This window comes from Larimichthys crocea, chromosome XX, assembly GCF_000972845.2.
Source record: "Larimichthys crocea isolate SSNF chromosome XX, L_crocea_2.0, whole genome shotgun sequence".
In the NCBI taxonomy this organism is placed as follows: domain Eukaryota; kingdom Metazoa; phylum Chordata; class Actinopteri; family Sciaenidae; genus Larimichthys; species Larimichthys crocea.
The window spans coordinates 5,015,198-5,031,288 of record NC_040030.1 but is presented as its reverse complement, the minus strand read 5'-3'; the positions used below and the strand labels follow the sequence as shown (position 1 = coordinate 5,031,288).

General features: G+C 40.6%; 1 protein-coding gene across 2 annotated transcripts in view; it reads right to left on the bottom strand.

Annotated features, from left to right (window-relative positions):
• plxnb2a.1 (plexin b2a, tandem duplicate 1) overlaps positions 1-16,091 on the bottom strand; it is a 178,564-nt gene that overhangs the window by 150,616 nt on the left and 11,857 nt on the right. The window contains exon 2 of one of the 2 annotated variants that reach the window (XM_019263568.2): positions 2,193-2,299. The exons of the other annotated variant lie outside the window; for it this stretch is intronic. The gene's annotated coding sequence lies outside the window, so the exon portion shown is untranslated. The remainder of the gene's footprint in view (positions 1-2,192; positions 2,300-16,091) is intronic. 2 annotated transcript variants of the gene reach the window in all.

The window sequence follows — 16,091 nt, the reverse complement described above, 5'->3', positions numbered from 1 at the left end:
CTCTTAAGTGACTCTTGAGCCTCACAGGAGGTCCTTGATACACCAAACTGCCCTCGAATAAACAACCACCAAACAAAGGCCGACTGATTTGGGTCACTGCAAGTCGTTCATTAAAAGTTGCTCTTGAACACACAACAAAAGCAACAACTGATGGCTGACTGACCACAAAAAGACAACAGCCTTATTTAACGGTGTCCTGTGGAGTTTTCTTGTCAACAAAGTTTCTGTTTAAAATCAGGATACCACTTTTGTCGTCCCGATACGGATACCAGTGCCTGAACTTTGGATCTAAAAAAGTATATATTATTATAATACTAACCCTGTATGATTGCTATAGTTGTTGTAAGGCCTGGACCTGGTTAAAACCTTTTTGTTGGACTGATCAGACAATCCAGATTGGCTTAATCTACCAAATGGGTGCCAATATGGGCGAACCAAGTATGGGCTAGGGTCCAACAAAAACTTTATCCCAATAAAACCCAACCCAACCCAATGACTGCCGGCGACTGACAGGCAGTCTGCATCTTGCTTAAGGTTAATGTGCCAGCAAAACTTGTTGCACACTTAAAAACCCAGAGGGAAGAGAGGTGGAGCTGCACAGCCAGCTGTGAAAAGTTAAATAACTGCATTTATGAAGCGATTTTATCCAAAGTGCTTCACCATTTGCCTCTTATTTACTCACACACAGGGCGACTAGTTACCACACAAGGTGCTGACTTGCCCATCAGGAGCACTTTGGGGGTTCATGTCTTGGCCAAAGACACTTATGATGCAAGTTTTGCAGCATGAGAGTAATTTCACACTAACTTACATTTGCATCTGAGCTCTGGTTTGAATACTTTATTGGCATTGTCAGTTATCTGCTAATGAGGGCAAAGCAGAAAGCAAGTCCGAGGACAGTTAGTGTGTTAAAATGTCTGCTGTTGGCTTCTGATGATGTTTCCAAGGTACAAGTGGTGTCCTATTTCTAATGTGTTGAATTATTGCAGGGTTATTTTACCCCCCAACCGTTCACGGCTACTTCACTTTCTTTGGATGACCACTCCAGCCCAAAATGAGCTGACGGTTTGAGGGTGAAAATTGAGACAAAGCTTTCACGGCCCATTTTTTTCAGTCCAAATGCTGATGCAGAATGTGTTCCAGCCTGAAGAACAATGAGGCTCTTGACACTTTGTCAAGAGTGTCACACTGAATACTTTCACATTTTTTGGAAATGTTTCGGCCTAAAAATGAAGGCATTTAAAACTATTTCAGGATTAAAGAAAAAAAAAGGCTGCAGCTTCAATCTAAAACTTGTCAGTATCAGTCTTGAAACGTTCTTATCGATCAGAAATCCCAGTTTGAACCGACGTAAACTCAGAGCTCCCCTTCTTCTTCTTCTCATATCTGTCTGTTTCACTTTCGTCATGCCTTCACCTCGCACTGAAAATTTCTTTCTCTCGACACAACTCACCCCCCTCCATGACTGCTCTGATCTGTTTGCTGCAAAGCTTGGCATTAACAGCAGTCGGCTGCACATCAAATATTTGACGGAAATGCATGAGGCACTTGGACATCTATCAGAGTCGGTGTCTGGAAAGATAAATCAGACTAGGGATTGGAAAGATAAGGAGGGTTTTTGAAGATGGATACCAATGTTTGTTTTTGTAACGAAGTCGCACTTAGACAAATATCGTGTCCTGATAGAGAAATGTAACCACCTCATAGTCCTATAGGTATTTAAGGTGTTTTCCTCAAACACTTTAAAGGAATAGTTCGACATTGTGGGACATACTTTATCCCCAGGATGAGATGAATACCACACTCACTTTCACGTCATCAGCAACGGCTTAGCTTAGCATAAAGACTTGAAATAAGGGGAAACGGCAAGACAATACGGACGTCTAAAGCTAAATCTCATTTAATTTGTATGAAAACTGCCTTGATTTCATGAAATCTCTGCTGGTAGGACAACCTCATATCCCAAATTGTTAAACTATTCCTTTAACATGCTCACAGTAGTAATGCCAACGTAGTAGTTTTATGTTAAATCTCGCAACATTATAAACTAACCAGTCGTCAGGCAATCTGCAGAGAATCCTGAAGGTTTCTGGTCCCGACTCTTGTTAAATATTTTGTCTCATTTGTCATAAAATGAGATTAAGTGTGTTAACTGGTGAGCTTGTAAAGTGTTGGTAGGCATATCTTGTTACCTTTGGACGGCTGTTGGTCATAGCTATTCCACAGCCGAAGGCACCGCTACCGAAAACCTACCAGAGCCGACAGGCCACGGTTGGATGACCTCAGGGGTCTGGTGGTTCTGTAAGAGACAAAAAGTTCTGAAATACATGTCGGGGAGAGATCGTGGAGAGATTTATTTAGACAATTAGAAGGATTTTGGAATTGATCCTGAAGTGAACATGCGGGATATGGTCTTGTCTATTGGAACTTGTTATTAACCGGGCTGCAGAGTTTTTACTTGGAAATGGTCACCTGATAGATGCAGAGTTAACGTGAGTTACAGTAGTAGATATAAATCACTTTCTCATCACACTCTTAACTCTAAGAGAGAGAATAACCCAACATCCCAAAATGTCAAAATCTTCCTTGAAGATATCAAATATCAGCCACAAATGTCTTTATCTTCATCTCAAACTTTAAAGTATCCATTATTCATCTTTGCTGTATTACTGATTTTTAAATGTGGTTCAATTAAAGTGTAAAAAGTCCAAAGATGCCCGTTTGTCAGCCGAAAAGGGAAGAGAACTGACTTTTCCAAACATTTCATCGAGTAGTGGTGCTTGTTTGGTAAAATGTTGGAGGTCTGTGCAACCTCATGCTGATTGGAGACAGATTCACCCACAAGCATACGGCAATCTGTGTGTGTGCGCGTCAGAGTCCTTGAGAAATAACCCTGAAGCGAGCGTGTTTGTGTGTGTGTGTGTGTTTGTCTGTTGTTGGCATTGATGTCCTCCTGTTTGGCAGCTTTCTCTGCCACACACACTTACGTTAATGAGATGCAGCTTTAGTATGCCATGCCTGCCTCCTGCGGAGTCGCACACATGCTAGTTCCCATCTACATCCAACCGGAGGCGTCGATCACTCACACGCATTTACATTTCAAAACCTGTAACATTCACAGGACCTTGAACTCATCCCATTTACACCATCTTAACTCCCAGACCGGCTCTGAAAATAAATGTTTTTGGATTATTTTCACGACAATCATCCTTCAGATTCAACTAAACGTTGTTGTCAGGTTAACCTGAGATTCCAGCTGCTCCACAGTTATATGTGCAGTCAGTGCAGATGTCCTTGGGTTTAAATGTGGTCCAATTCAGGTTCAGCCTCTTCCAAAGTCTCGAGGACAAAAACAACATAACAAGTCTTGTCTAACTCGATCTAAAAGGAGACTATAGATTGATTCAGTTGTAATGCTGTATTGAGAACAGTGGTGGCACTGAGTGCAGTGCCGCCGAGGGAAGAAGAAACCTTTTGTCGTCTTTGATTTGATATAATTTGCACAGTCATTAATGGAACAAAAACTTTTTTTAGCCCCATTTGAACTGGATTTATTCCTCAAACCGAGGCGGCATGATTTTCACATCAACTGTGCCGGTCAGTTGGTCAGTTTATTACTGTCTGGAGTGTTTTTTTGTACCAGGCTGTAAACATGTTTATTTCTGCTGTGAAGAAGTTGGACATGTTATGGACTTCTGGAGCCAGCCTCAGGTGGACATTTGAGGAACTGCAGTTTTTGGCACTTCTGCATTGGCTTCACTTTATGGCCACGCTTGGAACCAAGCCTTCCTAGGTCTTTGTGCTAAGCTATCACTGTACGGGACCCACAGAGTTCAAATAGAGGTCAATCTAATTACAGAAACCGAACAATGTAGGAAGTCATCATTGGAAACAGTTTGGAAAACTTCTACAAAAACATACAAGCCAGGTGATTGGACCAGCCATCTGTCTATCACCCTCTATTCAACCAATCAGATTACCGAACCACCTAATGAAGCTTTAAGACTTCCAAATTCACCCGACAAGCCCAGAAATGGAAGAGAGGTCTCCACAGGAGCAGCTTGAGACAAAGTGTCCAGGCAGAAATATGCCTCCAAAAACTGAGTGAGGTTTGCACCAAAGCCTGAGAACTATAAGAGACCCACAACACCTCAGACAGACATTTTACAGTAACAGGATTTACTCAATCAGTTAACCGAGTTCTGGTATGATGCCTGTGTTTCATTAGGTCTTGCTGTTTTGCTCTGAATGACCCGTAATCCCTGTTATCCAACTCTTGACATGACCGAGACGTCCTCACATTCCTCTGTAATCAGACCTGCAGCCGCGAAATGTAAACACTCAGCCTGCCGCTGTCTGTCTCTGTGTGTTTATCTCTTTTCCAAACCATCCCCCCCTCTCCCTCTAATTGACACAGCATTAAGCTTGTTGGAGTGCGAGATGCATGTGGAATATTCATCAGAGCGGGACAACCTGGAACCACACAGCCACTACAACTCGAATGCAAACACCGCTGATTGGGTTGTTTGTTCGATTAAAGCGACACATGTTTCACCCGTTTTTAGCAGGAGAGGCTAAACTCCTTTTTACTTCCTGAGTCTGAGCATGTTTTCTTTATTAGCAGGGAGGAGCAGAGCCATTTTGTCATCCTCTATAAACATAGGGAGGGGAGAAAAGAAAAAAAAAAATCACATTAGAGAGGGAGGTGGCGATTGCAGGAGAAAAAGAAGAAACAAGAGCGATGGAAGAGATTGGAAAAAGTGACGATGGAGGGGGGGGTGGAAGATTAAAAAGAAGGAATGAGGAGGACAAAATAAGGAGGAAGAGGAGGGAGGAAATTAAAGAGGAGGAGAAAAGAACGGAGAGAAGGGAGTTGGGGAGCCGAGAGGGGCGTTTTTTTTTGGCAGCGAGCAGTTTCCATTACTGGCAGAATAAACCGATACCACATGACTAATAACTGGAGCAAGGAATTTACTACAACATGTACACACACACACAAACAAACACATTAACCTGAAGTGCAACACAGCGAAGGAGGAGGACAAAAAAAGACGGAGAGATGGAGCACGAGTGAGGGAGAGAAGAAGAGGAAGAGGGTGGAACAACAGGAAATAACAGCTGGACTGAGATCAGCTTCTGATGATAAACAAAACATGTTGCACATAGGGCCCATCTGTTAGCACAGATACTTAACTTTATCTACTGCCTGCAAACCATGCTGAACTTAATGAGAAAGCAGAGTGCATGAATAACTTTAGATGGAAGAAACCAGTACTGAGGTTGGATTGGTTGAAGCTGGACGGAGCTGCAAGTATGTTTTTACCACCGTAAACTTCCTTTTACCGAAATACCTCATCGATTTAAAAATAACTCAAGTTCACGTAATGGCCATCTGTTCTAGTTAAGCCACAAAGAGGCACAAATCAGAGCTTAAAGTGGTTCTAAGTAGTCAAATTCGTCCATAACTGATCCAGATCTACATATATACGCACCCAAGCTGCCGTCTGCCAAGCGATACTGAAGTATCCACCAGCGTCCCACCTTTTGTTTTGTGTGTAGCATAACTACAGCTTCAGTTAATTGCTCTTGAAAATAAATAGATTGAAGCTGCTGAATGCTTCATCAGATTTATGCAAAGGGTCATCTTTAAACAAAACCAAATTCTAAGCTTGTTGACTGGATATTTTGTTTGTTTTTTTAAAAAGAAAGCTCCGTCAGTAAATCTCTCACAGATTTATCAAGAAAACAGTGACTAAACTAGAACAAGATAAAACATGTAAATTAAACTGTGGACTGTTGATTATGATTCAGCATTTCGTCACTGCACCAGTTGTTTTTCAGGAAAACCACAACATCTTTGACAATGTGCAAATCGGACAGAACTGTTTTTGACTGAGCAAGGCGAGGCTAGCTTTCCCCAGACTCCAGTCTTTGTGCCAACCTTTCGTTGCTCTTTAGCAGCCGTCATTGTTGTTTTAGACCAAATAAGTCACTTTTCGCACAGTTAGCGTTAAATAAGGCACAACTGTAGCTCATGACGTAGCTATTAATAATTCCTTAGAGGACGCAAATTGAACGGAAAAACATAGCTTGAAGCTTGACAAGTCGGATTCTCGTGATCTCATTCATATCTCATTGCATTGTATAACAACTAATAAAAGAAAACATTTTGTCCATACTTATAAATATCACTGTTACTTGTCTTCTGAGGCCGATTCCCAGGCCGTCACCCCTGTTTTGAGATAAACTTGTTGACCTTGTGTGAAGCCTCTCCTCATCTGTTGCCTCAGTTTTCTGGTTTGTTGCCATTTCAACGTCCTTTATGAGTTTTTGTTGGAGACCAGATGCAGATCCGGAGCGCACGTTTGTCCAGCCGCAAACAATCAAACCTGATCCCACTGATATTCTGCCAAATGAACCGTGTGACCAATTATTCAACCCACGAACGACAAACTGTGGTACGTGATTATATGTGACTAACAACATTGAAACAAAGCCTAATGCGCAGCGACAAGACGAGACGAGAAGCGAGAGGCACGCACACAGCTGGATTAAATATGGATGTCCTGACCTTCCCCAAGATTTCCTGCCGGTTTCTATACAGCCGGTAATTACAGCTGAGATGCCAAGATGACCTAATGCACAGAAACACACTCCAACACACACACAAACAACACACAATCAGTGTATCTAAACTGCTGACGTCGTCCCCACCAGACAGATCAAAGTGTATTTGTTGGCAATCTGCAGTAGTGTAGTAGTGCAATAGTGTGGCGTACAATATGTGATATCTGTGTGTGTGTGTGTTCGAGGGAAAATCTGACATTTGGTTTCATTTAGAAGTAACAATGTGACTGTAAATGGGTACAGCTCTTTTATTCCACTGCCCCGTGTGAGAGAGGAAACAGAAAAACAGCAACAACGGTGAAAAGAGACAAGAAGAGGATGAACACATGCATCCATCTGCAGAAAGCAGAGTGAATAAATAACTTTAGATGGAAGCGGCAAGTCATTTAGGTTGGATTGGTTGAAGTTGGACAGAGCTGCAAGTATTTGTACCACTGTAAACTTCCATTTTTTCTGTTTTCTTTTACTGATATACTCAATTTTAAATCAAATATCTCATCAAATTAAACAGCTTAGGTTCACGTAATGGCCGTCAGTTCAAGTTCTCTAAACCTAAGAAGAAATAAGACAGAAAGAGGCAACATAATTGATCCATAATCCACATACACACCCTGTTCAATGTGCCGCCGCCTGGCAAGCAATACCGAAGTATCCACCATTGTACCACCAGACGGAAGAAATGTATGTCTGAATGTTTCATCAGATTTCTGCAAAGTGTTCACTTTAGCTTAGGAGGAGAGGTAAATCTTCATTTTTGGGGGCATAGAAACAAGATTTTCTGCCAATTTTTCATGAAAAGTTACTTTAAAAAATCAACCGATTATCAAACTAGGTTAGTCAACTAACCATTGCAGCTCTAACTTGTAGAAAAGAAACAATGAAATCAAATTAAAATCATTTTACATGTTCTGAACTTGTGTTGTACTAAAATAAAAACCTATAACTCAACCTAATGAGCTCAATATTAGTATAACAGATGACGTGGTTCATATAGAACGCAATAAAACAAAATCTTATTGCTCTTTGGCTCACGTCCACTTCCTGTGGTTGTTTCACAATAAAAGATTCTGAACTGCTGGATGGCTTTTAATGTGAAACATCTGCAGGAAATGCTGAGTTTGTATTTACTTAAACAGCAACAACATCAAATTAACACAGTAAATAGAAGCATATTTAAAAATAAAGCGAAACAGTCCATAATGAAGACCTGCCCCTGTGTTCTGTAGAGTTAGATAAAGACCAAAGCTTTTATTTCTGAATTTTACCCATTTTGGAGGCTGATTTTTGAAAAGAGTATATACTTTGTGGATGTTTCTAGGAAGAAAAAATTCAAAAGGAAGGAGGGAAAAGAAAGCAAGAACGGAGCCAAGGAAGGCAGAGAGCCAAATCATGCCGGGTCAAACAGGCAACAGGCCAACATAAAGGAAATGAAGCACATGAACACACACACAGCAAAACAAGCCCAACTTTAACCACCACTTTCAAACTAAATATAAAAGATATACACAAAATCCAGTACAAGTACGCACTGTAAGTACTACTTAGCACTGCATGCATGCAAAGCTAAATACATAAACAATGGCCCAAAAACACACACTCAGCTTTGATGGTGTTCATGTGACCGTGATGCATTCAGCATGACTCCACAGAGAACATAAGATCTCTGCAAGTAATCAGGGTCTGAGGTCGGGCATCCAAAAACCAAAAGTTAAAACATGAAAAGAAGAACTTTATCATGAGGACATGCGACGAGAGACATGCTTCAAAAAAAACTTCAAAGTTCAGGAACTGAAGTCAGATGTTTTCTCAACGTGGAAGTCAAAAAAGGTCAAAATGCAAAAAAAAGAGGCTGAAATATTCAGATTGTTCCATAAATCAAAGCTGTGTTTATTGATTTTATGACCAATACGAGGGAAGAAGCAGCTGAAAAACATACTATTGCGTACTTTAGCATCCAGAAGATACTGTTTATATCCACCTGATAAACTTAAAGCAACATTTACAGAGATTTACAGAGTTTCCTGATGGACAGTGAAGGTGTTTTGGACCAACGGGAAGAAGAAGAGGAGGTTATCAAGGGACTGCTGATGGGGAGTGGAGCCAGTGTCGTGCCAGAACAGGAGCTGGGCGAGCAGGCAATGTAACCAGGGCTAAGGCAGTTTCTGGCGTTGTTGCACTCACTTAATGTTTGGCTGACCTCCTTAACATAACTGAAAATGTTAATGGTCCACTTCAGTAAACAGACTTTCTGTCCTTTAAGTGGTAGCAGACTTTACAAGATTAAACGCAGGTTTACCTTTCACACACACACGTGTGTATTATCTTTTTTGTGTTAATAACACGAACTGAAGGACAAAAACCTGCGAGAGAGAGTGTGTGAGGGCAGGTGGTGGTCAGAACGAAGATGCAAAGTTCAGAAAGAGTCAAAAAGACCGGTAAGAAAAACATTTTTAAAAAGAAAACTCAAGGAGTTGAACAGATGCTCACCCAGCTGGTTAAAAGTGTAGGACCACACACACACACACACAGGCTCACACCTTGCAGTGTGTCAACAGCAGCAGGAACTCTGTTAAACTGGTTTATTCATGGGTAACACCATGTCACATCCAGTGGAAAGTACTGACTGTCACTGATTAGACGGTGTGTGTGTGTGTGTGTGTGTGTTCCCTCCTCCTCCTCCTCGCAGCCAAATGGGAAGCACTTGACAAACATTACCGAGACCTTCAACAGTGAAGCAGAGCGTCTAACGTTGACCCTGATTTACCTCACGAGCCCTCCGTCCTTTAACACTGTTAACATCGATTTAACCGGGTTACGTCCAGCCAGAGCTGCGCCGTTTTCTCAAGGAGAGGCGAAAATATACAAATCAAGACAAACAGAATAAAGCTGCAGAAGAAAAATAAGACTAGTGCTGTTACACTTGATATTTTAGGTTCACAAGTGAGGGTGGAACGCTGGTCGCCATTTCGGCTACGTAGTGGAAGGTGAGTGACCACCGGCATTGTTTAAATAGCAGCAGAAGCTGAAGCTATATAAAAATATAAGTACATATGTTTTATATATTTATATTTTGAAAGTCAAAGCTCTAATGCTCCACGCGGTTGCAATACAGTGGTCCCTCGTTTATCGCGGGGGATACGTTCTAAAAATAAACCGCAATAAACGAAATCCGCAAAGTAAGTTTTACAATTATTATACCCGTTTTAAGGCCGTAAAACCCCTAACCACACACTTTTATACACCTTTTTACACGCATTTTGTACAGTACTCCCTTAGTTAATCAGGACGCAGAACACAATGCGCGTTCATACTGTAGGCCTACAGTACGCTGTAAAAAAAAGCGTGCAAAATTACACTAAAAAAAACGGCGAAACAGCGAGTCCGCGAAAAGTGAACCACGTTATAGCGAGGGACGACTGTACAGCAAAGTAGAAGAAGCGCTAAAAAGTTACGATCTTCATTTCCGGTAAGTTCGCAACGGCCGTAACTCGAATTGAGACAACACTACTCTGCTGAAATGAATGCATTACGCAAGGAAGTACACAGAGTACTACGCAGAAGTGTACTAACAGAAGTATCTGAATTGAGACGCTCCGTGAAGCTGTGTTTAGGCTAAATGCTAACGTAACTGTGCTAACATTCCGAAGATAAACATTATACGTAGCACGTTAGCTCGTTTTCATTCTCTCTTTCACAAAGTTTCCATGTTTTATCCACTTCTCTAACAGCCCTCTGAGGGTTTAATGATATATACTGTTTTTTTTTTAAATGTATATATTAACATGGAAGCCAGACAATTATTTATTTAAGTTACAATTTACGTTAACTTGTTTTGTTAAGACAGATGAAGCCTGTTTGTAAAGTTAAAAGGTTTACATCATGTAAATGAAACAAAATATATTACAGGTCATTTTACAATTTATTTATATTTTTTACAATTATATCAAGACATGTTTACACAGTTAAATGTTCATAAACTATATTCTGAACCTTGTGGTCGTTATCAAGATAATCTTTCAAATGGAAGCTTTATCCAATTATATCTATATAAATATTGATCAATATGGTACCGGTAAACAAATCAAAATCAAAGAGGTTTAACGTTTGCGAATTAGTACTAAATACAAACTACAGCTGAGGATGGTGGGATGGGTTAGTTTTTCAGGTAATTAGTCAGAATTTAAAGAAAAGTTGGCACTACGTGAAGAGTTAAAGACAATTCATCGGATAGTTGTTGAGATATTTCACTCAAACTCACAGATTTGAGCCCCACAGCGAAGCCGTTTGGATATTTCCGTGGTGGACTTGATCGTACCTGTTGAGCCGGTAAGTTTACGACCATAGTTTGCTCCCTAACGGGACCAACATAATGCAGGTAAATGCACATCATCACAGCGTGTACCTGACATGTACTGAACCCTGTTAAACCTGGACCACAAAACTCTCCATCCGTCCACAAACTCAGCAGCAGGTTCACAGATGAAGAAAAACAAAAACAAGAAAACTCTGATTGAATCATGCATGCTCCATTTGTAATCAGCGACGCGTGTGCATGCGCGTTCGTGATTACCATCGCGGCGTGAATCCCGGGCATGTTGATTGCACGATAAGACGGAGAAATAGTGCAAACAGTTAATAGAAGGGTATCAAAAAAAGAACTAGTTTTTATATGAATTCATGTGGAGACTACTTCTAATCGCGCAGGGTGGAAAACGGAATTTTAAAAAAGAGAATTTAGACGACGAGAAATGGGGTGGAAATAAAGCGAGTCCACTGAGATCCACAGAGAGAGAGAGAGACGTGTGGGAAAGTTTCTGAATTAAAACGCTTGAAAGAGAGAAAAGACAGAATAGTGGAGGAGAGGATTGTGGTTTTGGGTTTCCTGTGGTGGAGACAAGAGGTCAAACTGCAGCCATGAGAACACACACACACATTCCCATATAATTCTTCTTTTTGGTTAAACGTAGCTAAAAAAAAACAACAACCACACTTCCCTTAACTTCACGCTCACACCACGCAGGTCTTAACCGTGTGAACATGTATCTGAGCAGCATGTTCCGTGTTATAATTATCACGTACACGCGACTCGACAAGCAGTCTGTGGTGTTGGTGAGATGCAGAAGCAGGCTGCAGGCGGCTCCTTCTGACGTCCGCGGTGACGCAGGTGAATCTGAAAACGTATCCGCGACTCAGGCGTGAAGCGCCAAAGGCACACACACCGATTTTTATTTTTAAACATATAAACAGCTGCAGATCAGTTGGTTTGAGGAGAATAGTGGCATCTGATGGTGTGGCTGCTGATCGCATCCCCCTCGCCTCACCCTCTTCTTCCCGTCATGAAGTAGAACTTAATGCGGCAGCGTCTGTACGTATAAAAAGGCTCATTTACATGTGAATACACACAAATGAAAACATATATTCAGCAAAGAGAGCTCTGTAAAAGACCTTCAAGACTGAAACTGACAAATAATGAATTAAATAAATCTGCAGATTACATCACAGAACAATGGGTCATGGATGGACTTTAAGTAACTTCCTGTCCAGCCAAGTTTGGCAGCTATGAATTTACGATATAATACGGTAACAAAGGCAAATAAATCAGCTGTAAAACTTTTGGTCTGCTTTTAGTCTTAAAGACTGTCTGACAATCTTCTTCTAGCACTTGCGAAGAAGAAGTGCTAGAAGTAAAAAGGAACTCTGAAAAATAAAAGCTAAGATTAACTTTGATACTTTGAGTCCAGGACCGATACTTGGATACTTTGAGTCCAGGACCAAGAGCCGATACTTTGAGTCCAGAACCCGATATTTTAAGCCCAGGGCCGATACTTGAATACTTTGTGCTTCTATATACACCTTAACCCACAGTCTTTTTGTTATATACTCACATAATGTAGTAGATCATATTTATATAGTAGATTTATTAATATAGATACTTGTTCAATCCTCACTCCCATTTACTAAGTGTATACTAGATTTATATTACATATACCAACAGTATGTATACACTTTTTTACAAGCCTCATTCTCATATTTATATAAAGTTATATTTCATTTAATTTGATCTTTCTGTTGCAGTTCGTACTGTGGCCTGTGTTTCCACTGTACTGTTGATCCTCTGTTGACCTACATATGACCAATAAAACTGAGAACTGAAAGTGAAACTGAATTCAAGTCACAGTCACATGCACGTCTATTTTAGATCCACCGCAAGATAAAACGTGACAATGTGAGAGGCGTCTCTTTATTAAACTCTATGCACACTACCCATTGAGAGGCAGACAGCAGACAGACACAGTTTAGCAGCTAAAGAGGCAAATATTCATCTCAGGAGGTGGTGGAGACCAAAAATGGAGCTCAAAGAAAGAGAATATTGGACGATCCTGCTGCTCTGTAACTGATGGATGTGTAAATTAAAAGGCCAAAACAAGCAGTAATTGTAGGGTTGAGTGGAACACACATTCCTGTTTATACCAGGTGACACCAAACATTTAAACCACACACGTCACGTCCATCAACCCCAATGTTACGGGACCGTTTCCTGCTGACAAACTACCCCAAATCTACTCGACACTTTTAGTGTGAAAGCAGCCTTCAGCGGACGACAAGTGGTTTTAATTACAGCCCACACACACTCACGTCTGAACACTCCACACATTGTCTTTTGGCCTTCAAGCAACATTTCTACGTAGACAAACTGTTATCAGGAGCAGAGCTCGGCTTTTTTGGCACGACTCTGCAGTCGGTAATCAGACGTGGTTCTTACTTGGACAGAGCCTCGCTGTGTTTTCTGCTCATAAACTTTCCTCGTGCAATCGAAATCTTCACACGCTCGCCTTTTAAAAAATGATGCTACCTTCAAAGCTTCAGACTGAAATGAAAACACTGGGAAATTCCCAGAGCCAAAGATCACATCCACTCCAGTTTTCCATCAAATCCCCCAGCGAAGAAATGAAAACTGAAAGCAGAAGAAGCAGAAAAAGAAGTGCTATATTTAAACATAAGGGAATCATGTGGAAAGGAGTCGCTATGTTTTATTTTCCTGCTGTCCTGATTAAGTAATTAACAGACTAATTAACTTCCAACAGGTTGTTTTGACCCAGAGATATTCAGTGTGAGTCACAGGCGACAAAGAAAAACGGAATTACTTGAACGATGAATCACTGTCATCACCCAGAAATCAAATAACGCACTTTGATTACATATTTACTGAACTGTTTTCATAGTTTGACTCATTTTCTGTGACTTAGGAACTAATGTTTTCAGTTAAAGCTGCTTCAATTCAGACGTCATTTTCAGCTCCAAACAATCCTCCACATCAGCGAAGCCAAAACCTAAATCTGCTACAAACGCAAAATGTTCCGACACGAAATATTCAGCAACTTCAGAGTGAAAAAGACAAATTATTTCACTCTTTTATAAGAAGTTTTCTTGTTTTAATGAGTAATTTAGAGCAAACTTTTTACAGTATGTAGCACCTCAGAAAATATTCAACCCTCCAAGTACCACCAGTATAACGTCAATGTTAAAATACAGCTATCCGACTACAGAAGGTTCAGAGATACTTGTTTGGAAAACCGTACTTCTGATCACGCACCATCAGTGCGTACCACAGTTTGAGAACCGGTGATTTGTTGAAGTTGAAGCAGCAGAAGACGAAATATTCAGATTTTTAGTCCAAAGTATGGATTGTATGCCAAAGAAACATGATCCTACAATTCCCATAATGCAACTTACAGCTTATAGCATAGGTCAAAGTTACTTCTGCAAACTTAATAAAGCTTCTTGTAGATCCACGGAGGACTGAGCAGTATGAGGAAACTTATAAAATCAGTGTTAAGAGTCTAAGACTTATGTAAGAACTTCTGACATGGTTTCTCTAAAAGAAGAAACTTTGTCCCTCAGATATGAAGTCACACAGGTTAAGTTGAAAATGATGTGAAAGGATTGTGAACTATGAAGCTCTGCTGGAGGGGGAGGGGAGCCGGCAGCCGGTGAGTCAGACTCTGACAGGAATAACAACGCCAGGCGGGGGACAATGTGACCAACGGATAAAGAGCTGAAGAAGCAAAGTGATTCAACTCATAGGAACACGAGAGAGCGAGAGATGGTGACTGATACGGAAAGAAAACCTGAAACTTCAGTTCAGGAGAAGTCTGAAAAACGTTACGTGGAAAGAGAAAGAGAAGTAAACAATGGGAAAGTTTCCAGAAATGTGACAGAGGTATTTTAAGTGACTCGTGGCACTTATCTGAGGATGAATCCCGCAAACATTGAACTTTGGTGACCTCCTGACTTTAACTGAATACCTACAAAGTGTAAACATGCAAAATATAATTTGGCATTCATGGTCTCCAGAGGATGATTCCCTGATGGCGCCACTAGCAGGCTGATAATTGTTGTTTTTTTTGTAAAAATTTCTCAACATCTATTAAATGGATTCATAAAATTTGGTGCAATGGCAATTCAAAGGCATTTATTTTCCCCTGAGGATGATCCTTAATAAAACTGCCGCTGGTTTAATGAGCTGATTCTGAATCAGTATCAATAAAACAGATGAGGAAGCTACAAAAAGTTTAATTTCAATGACAGAATCGGAGCAAAGGAATGAACATATTATTATTATTATATGACAGGTTATTTAAATTTAAATGAATCTACGCTTCAGTTCAAAGAGAGAGTGAAGTGTAGAGTGCAGCTTCACCTTTATCTGCTTCACCTATCTAAACAAACAGTGAACACAAGGACACACACACACACACACACCTGCTGCTGTTTCTACTGCAAACACAACCTTCGGACGCTTTTTAGAAGCCCAAACACAGATTACACACACACACATGCTTCGTTGCTAATGGATAAACACAAATGTACAAACCAAACACACACACACAGGCCAACAAACTGACCTGGAACGAACCCACAACTTAAAGCTTTAATGATGAAATATTCTGTACTGTTACAGGATTTGATGCCGTGCTCTTTATTTCTTGGATTAGTCGGGGAAAAAAAAAAAAGACGACGACAAGACGGCGATTATGTAATCACAACGCCCCCGACTCATCTCACTTCCTGTCATCTCCAGGCACAGAAAAATACCCACGACAAAGATTTAACGTGTCACAATACAAATTTATACTTAAAGACGACAGAAGGGTTTATCATGTACTCCTCAGCTGATCGTTGTAAAACTGCAACGTGTCGGAAAATTGTCCTCAAAGTTTACGGCGATGTCTCTAAATATCTTCTACATCTGTCCAAAACTCAAAGATAATCAGTTTAATCAGATATGGAACAAAGAAAAACAATGAACTAATTAATTAATTAATCAAACCTCTGTTCGCTGTTCCATCAGGTTTTATTCAAACAAGCAGACCAGCAGCTTTATTAACGAGCTCGTCGATGAGTTAATCTTCTTATCCTTCGTTTGTTTCTTCTTTACAACGCCACACAAAGCCAAAGCAACG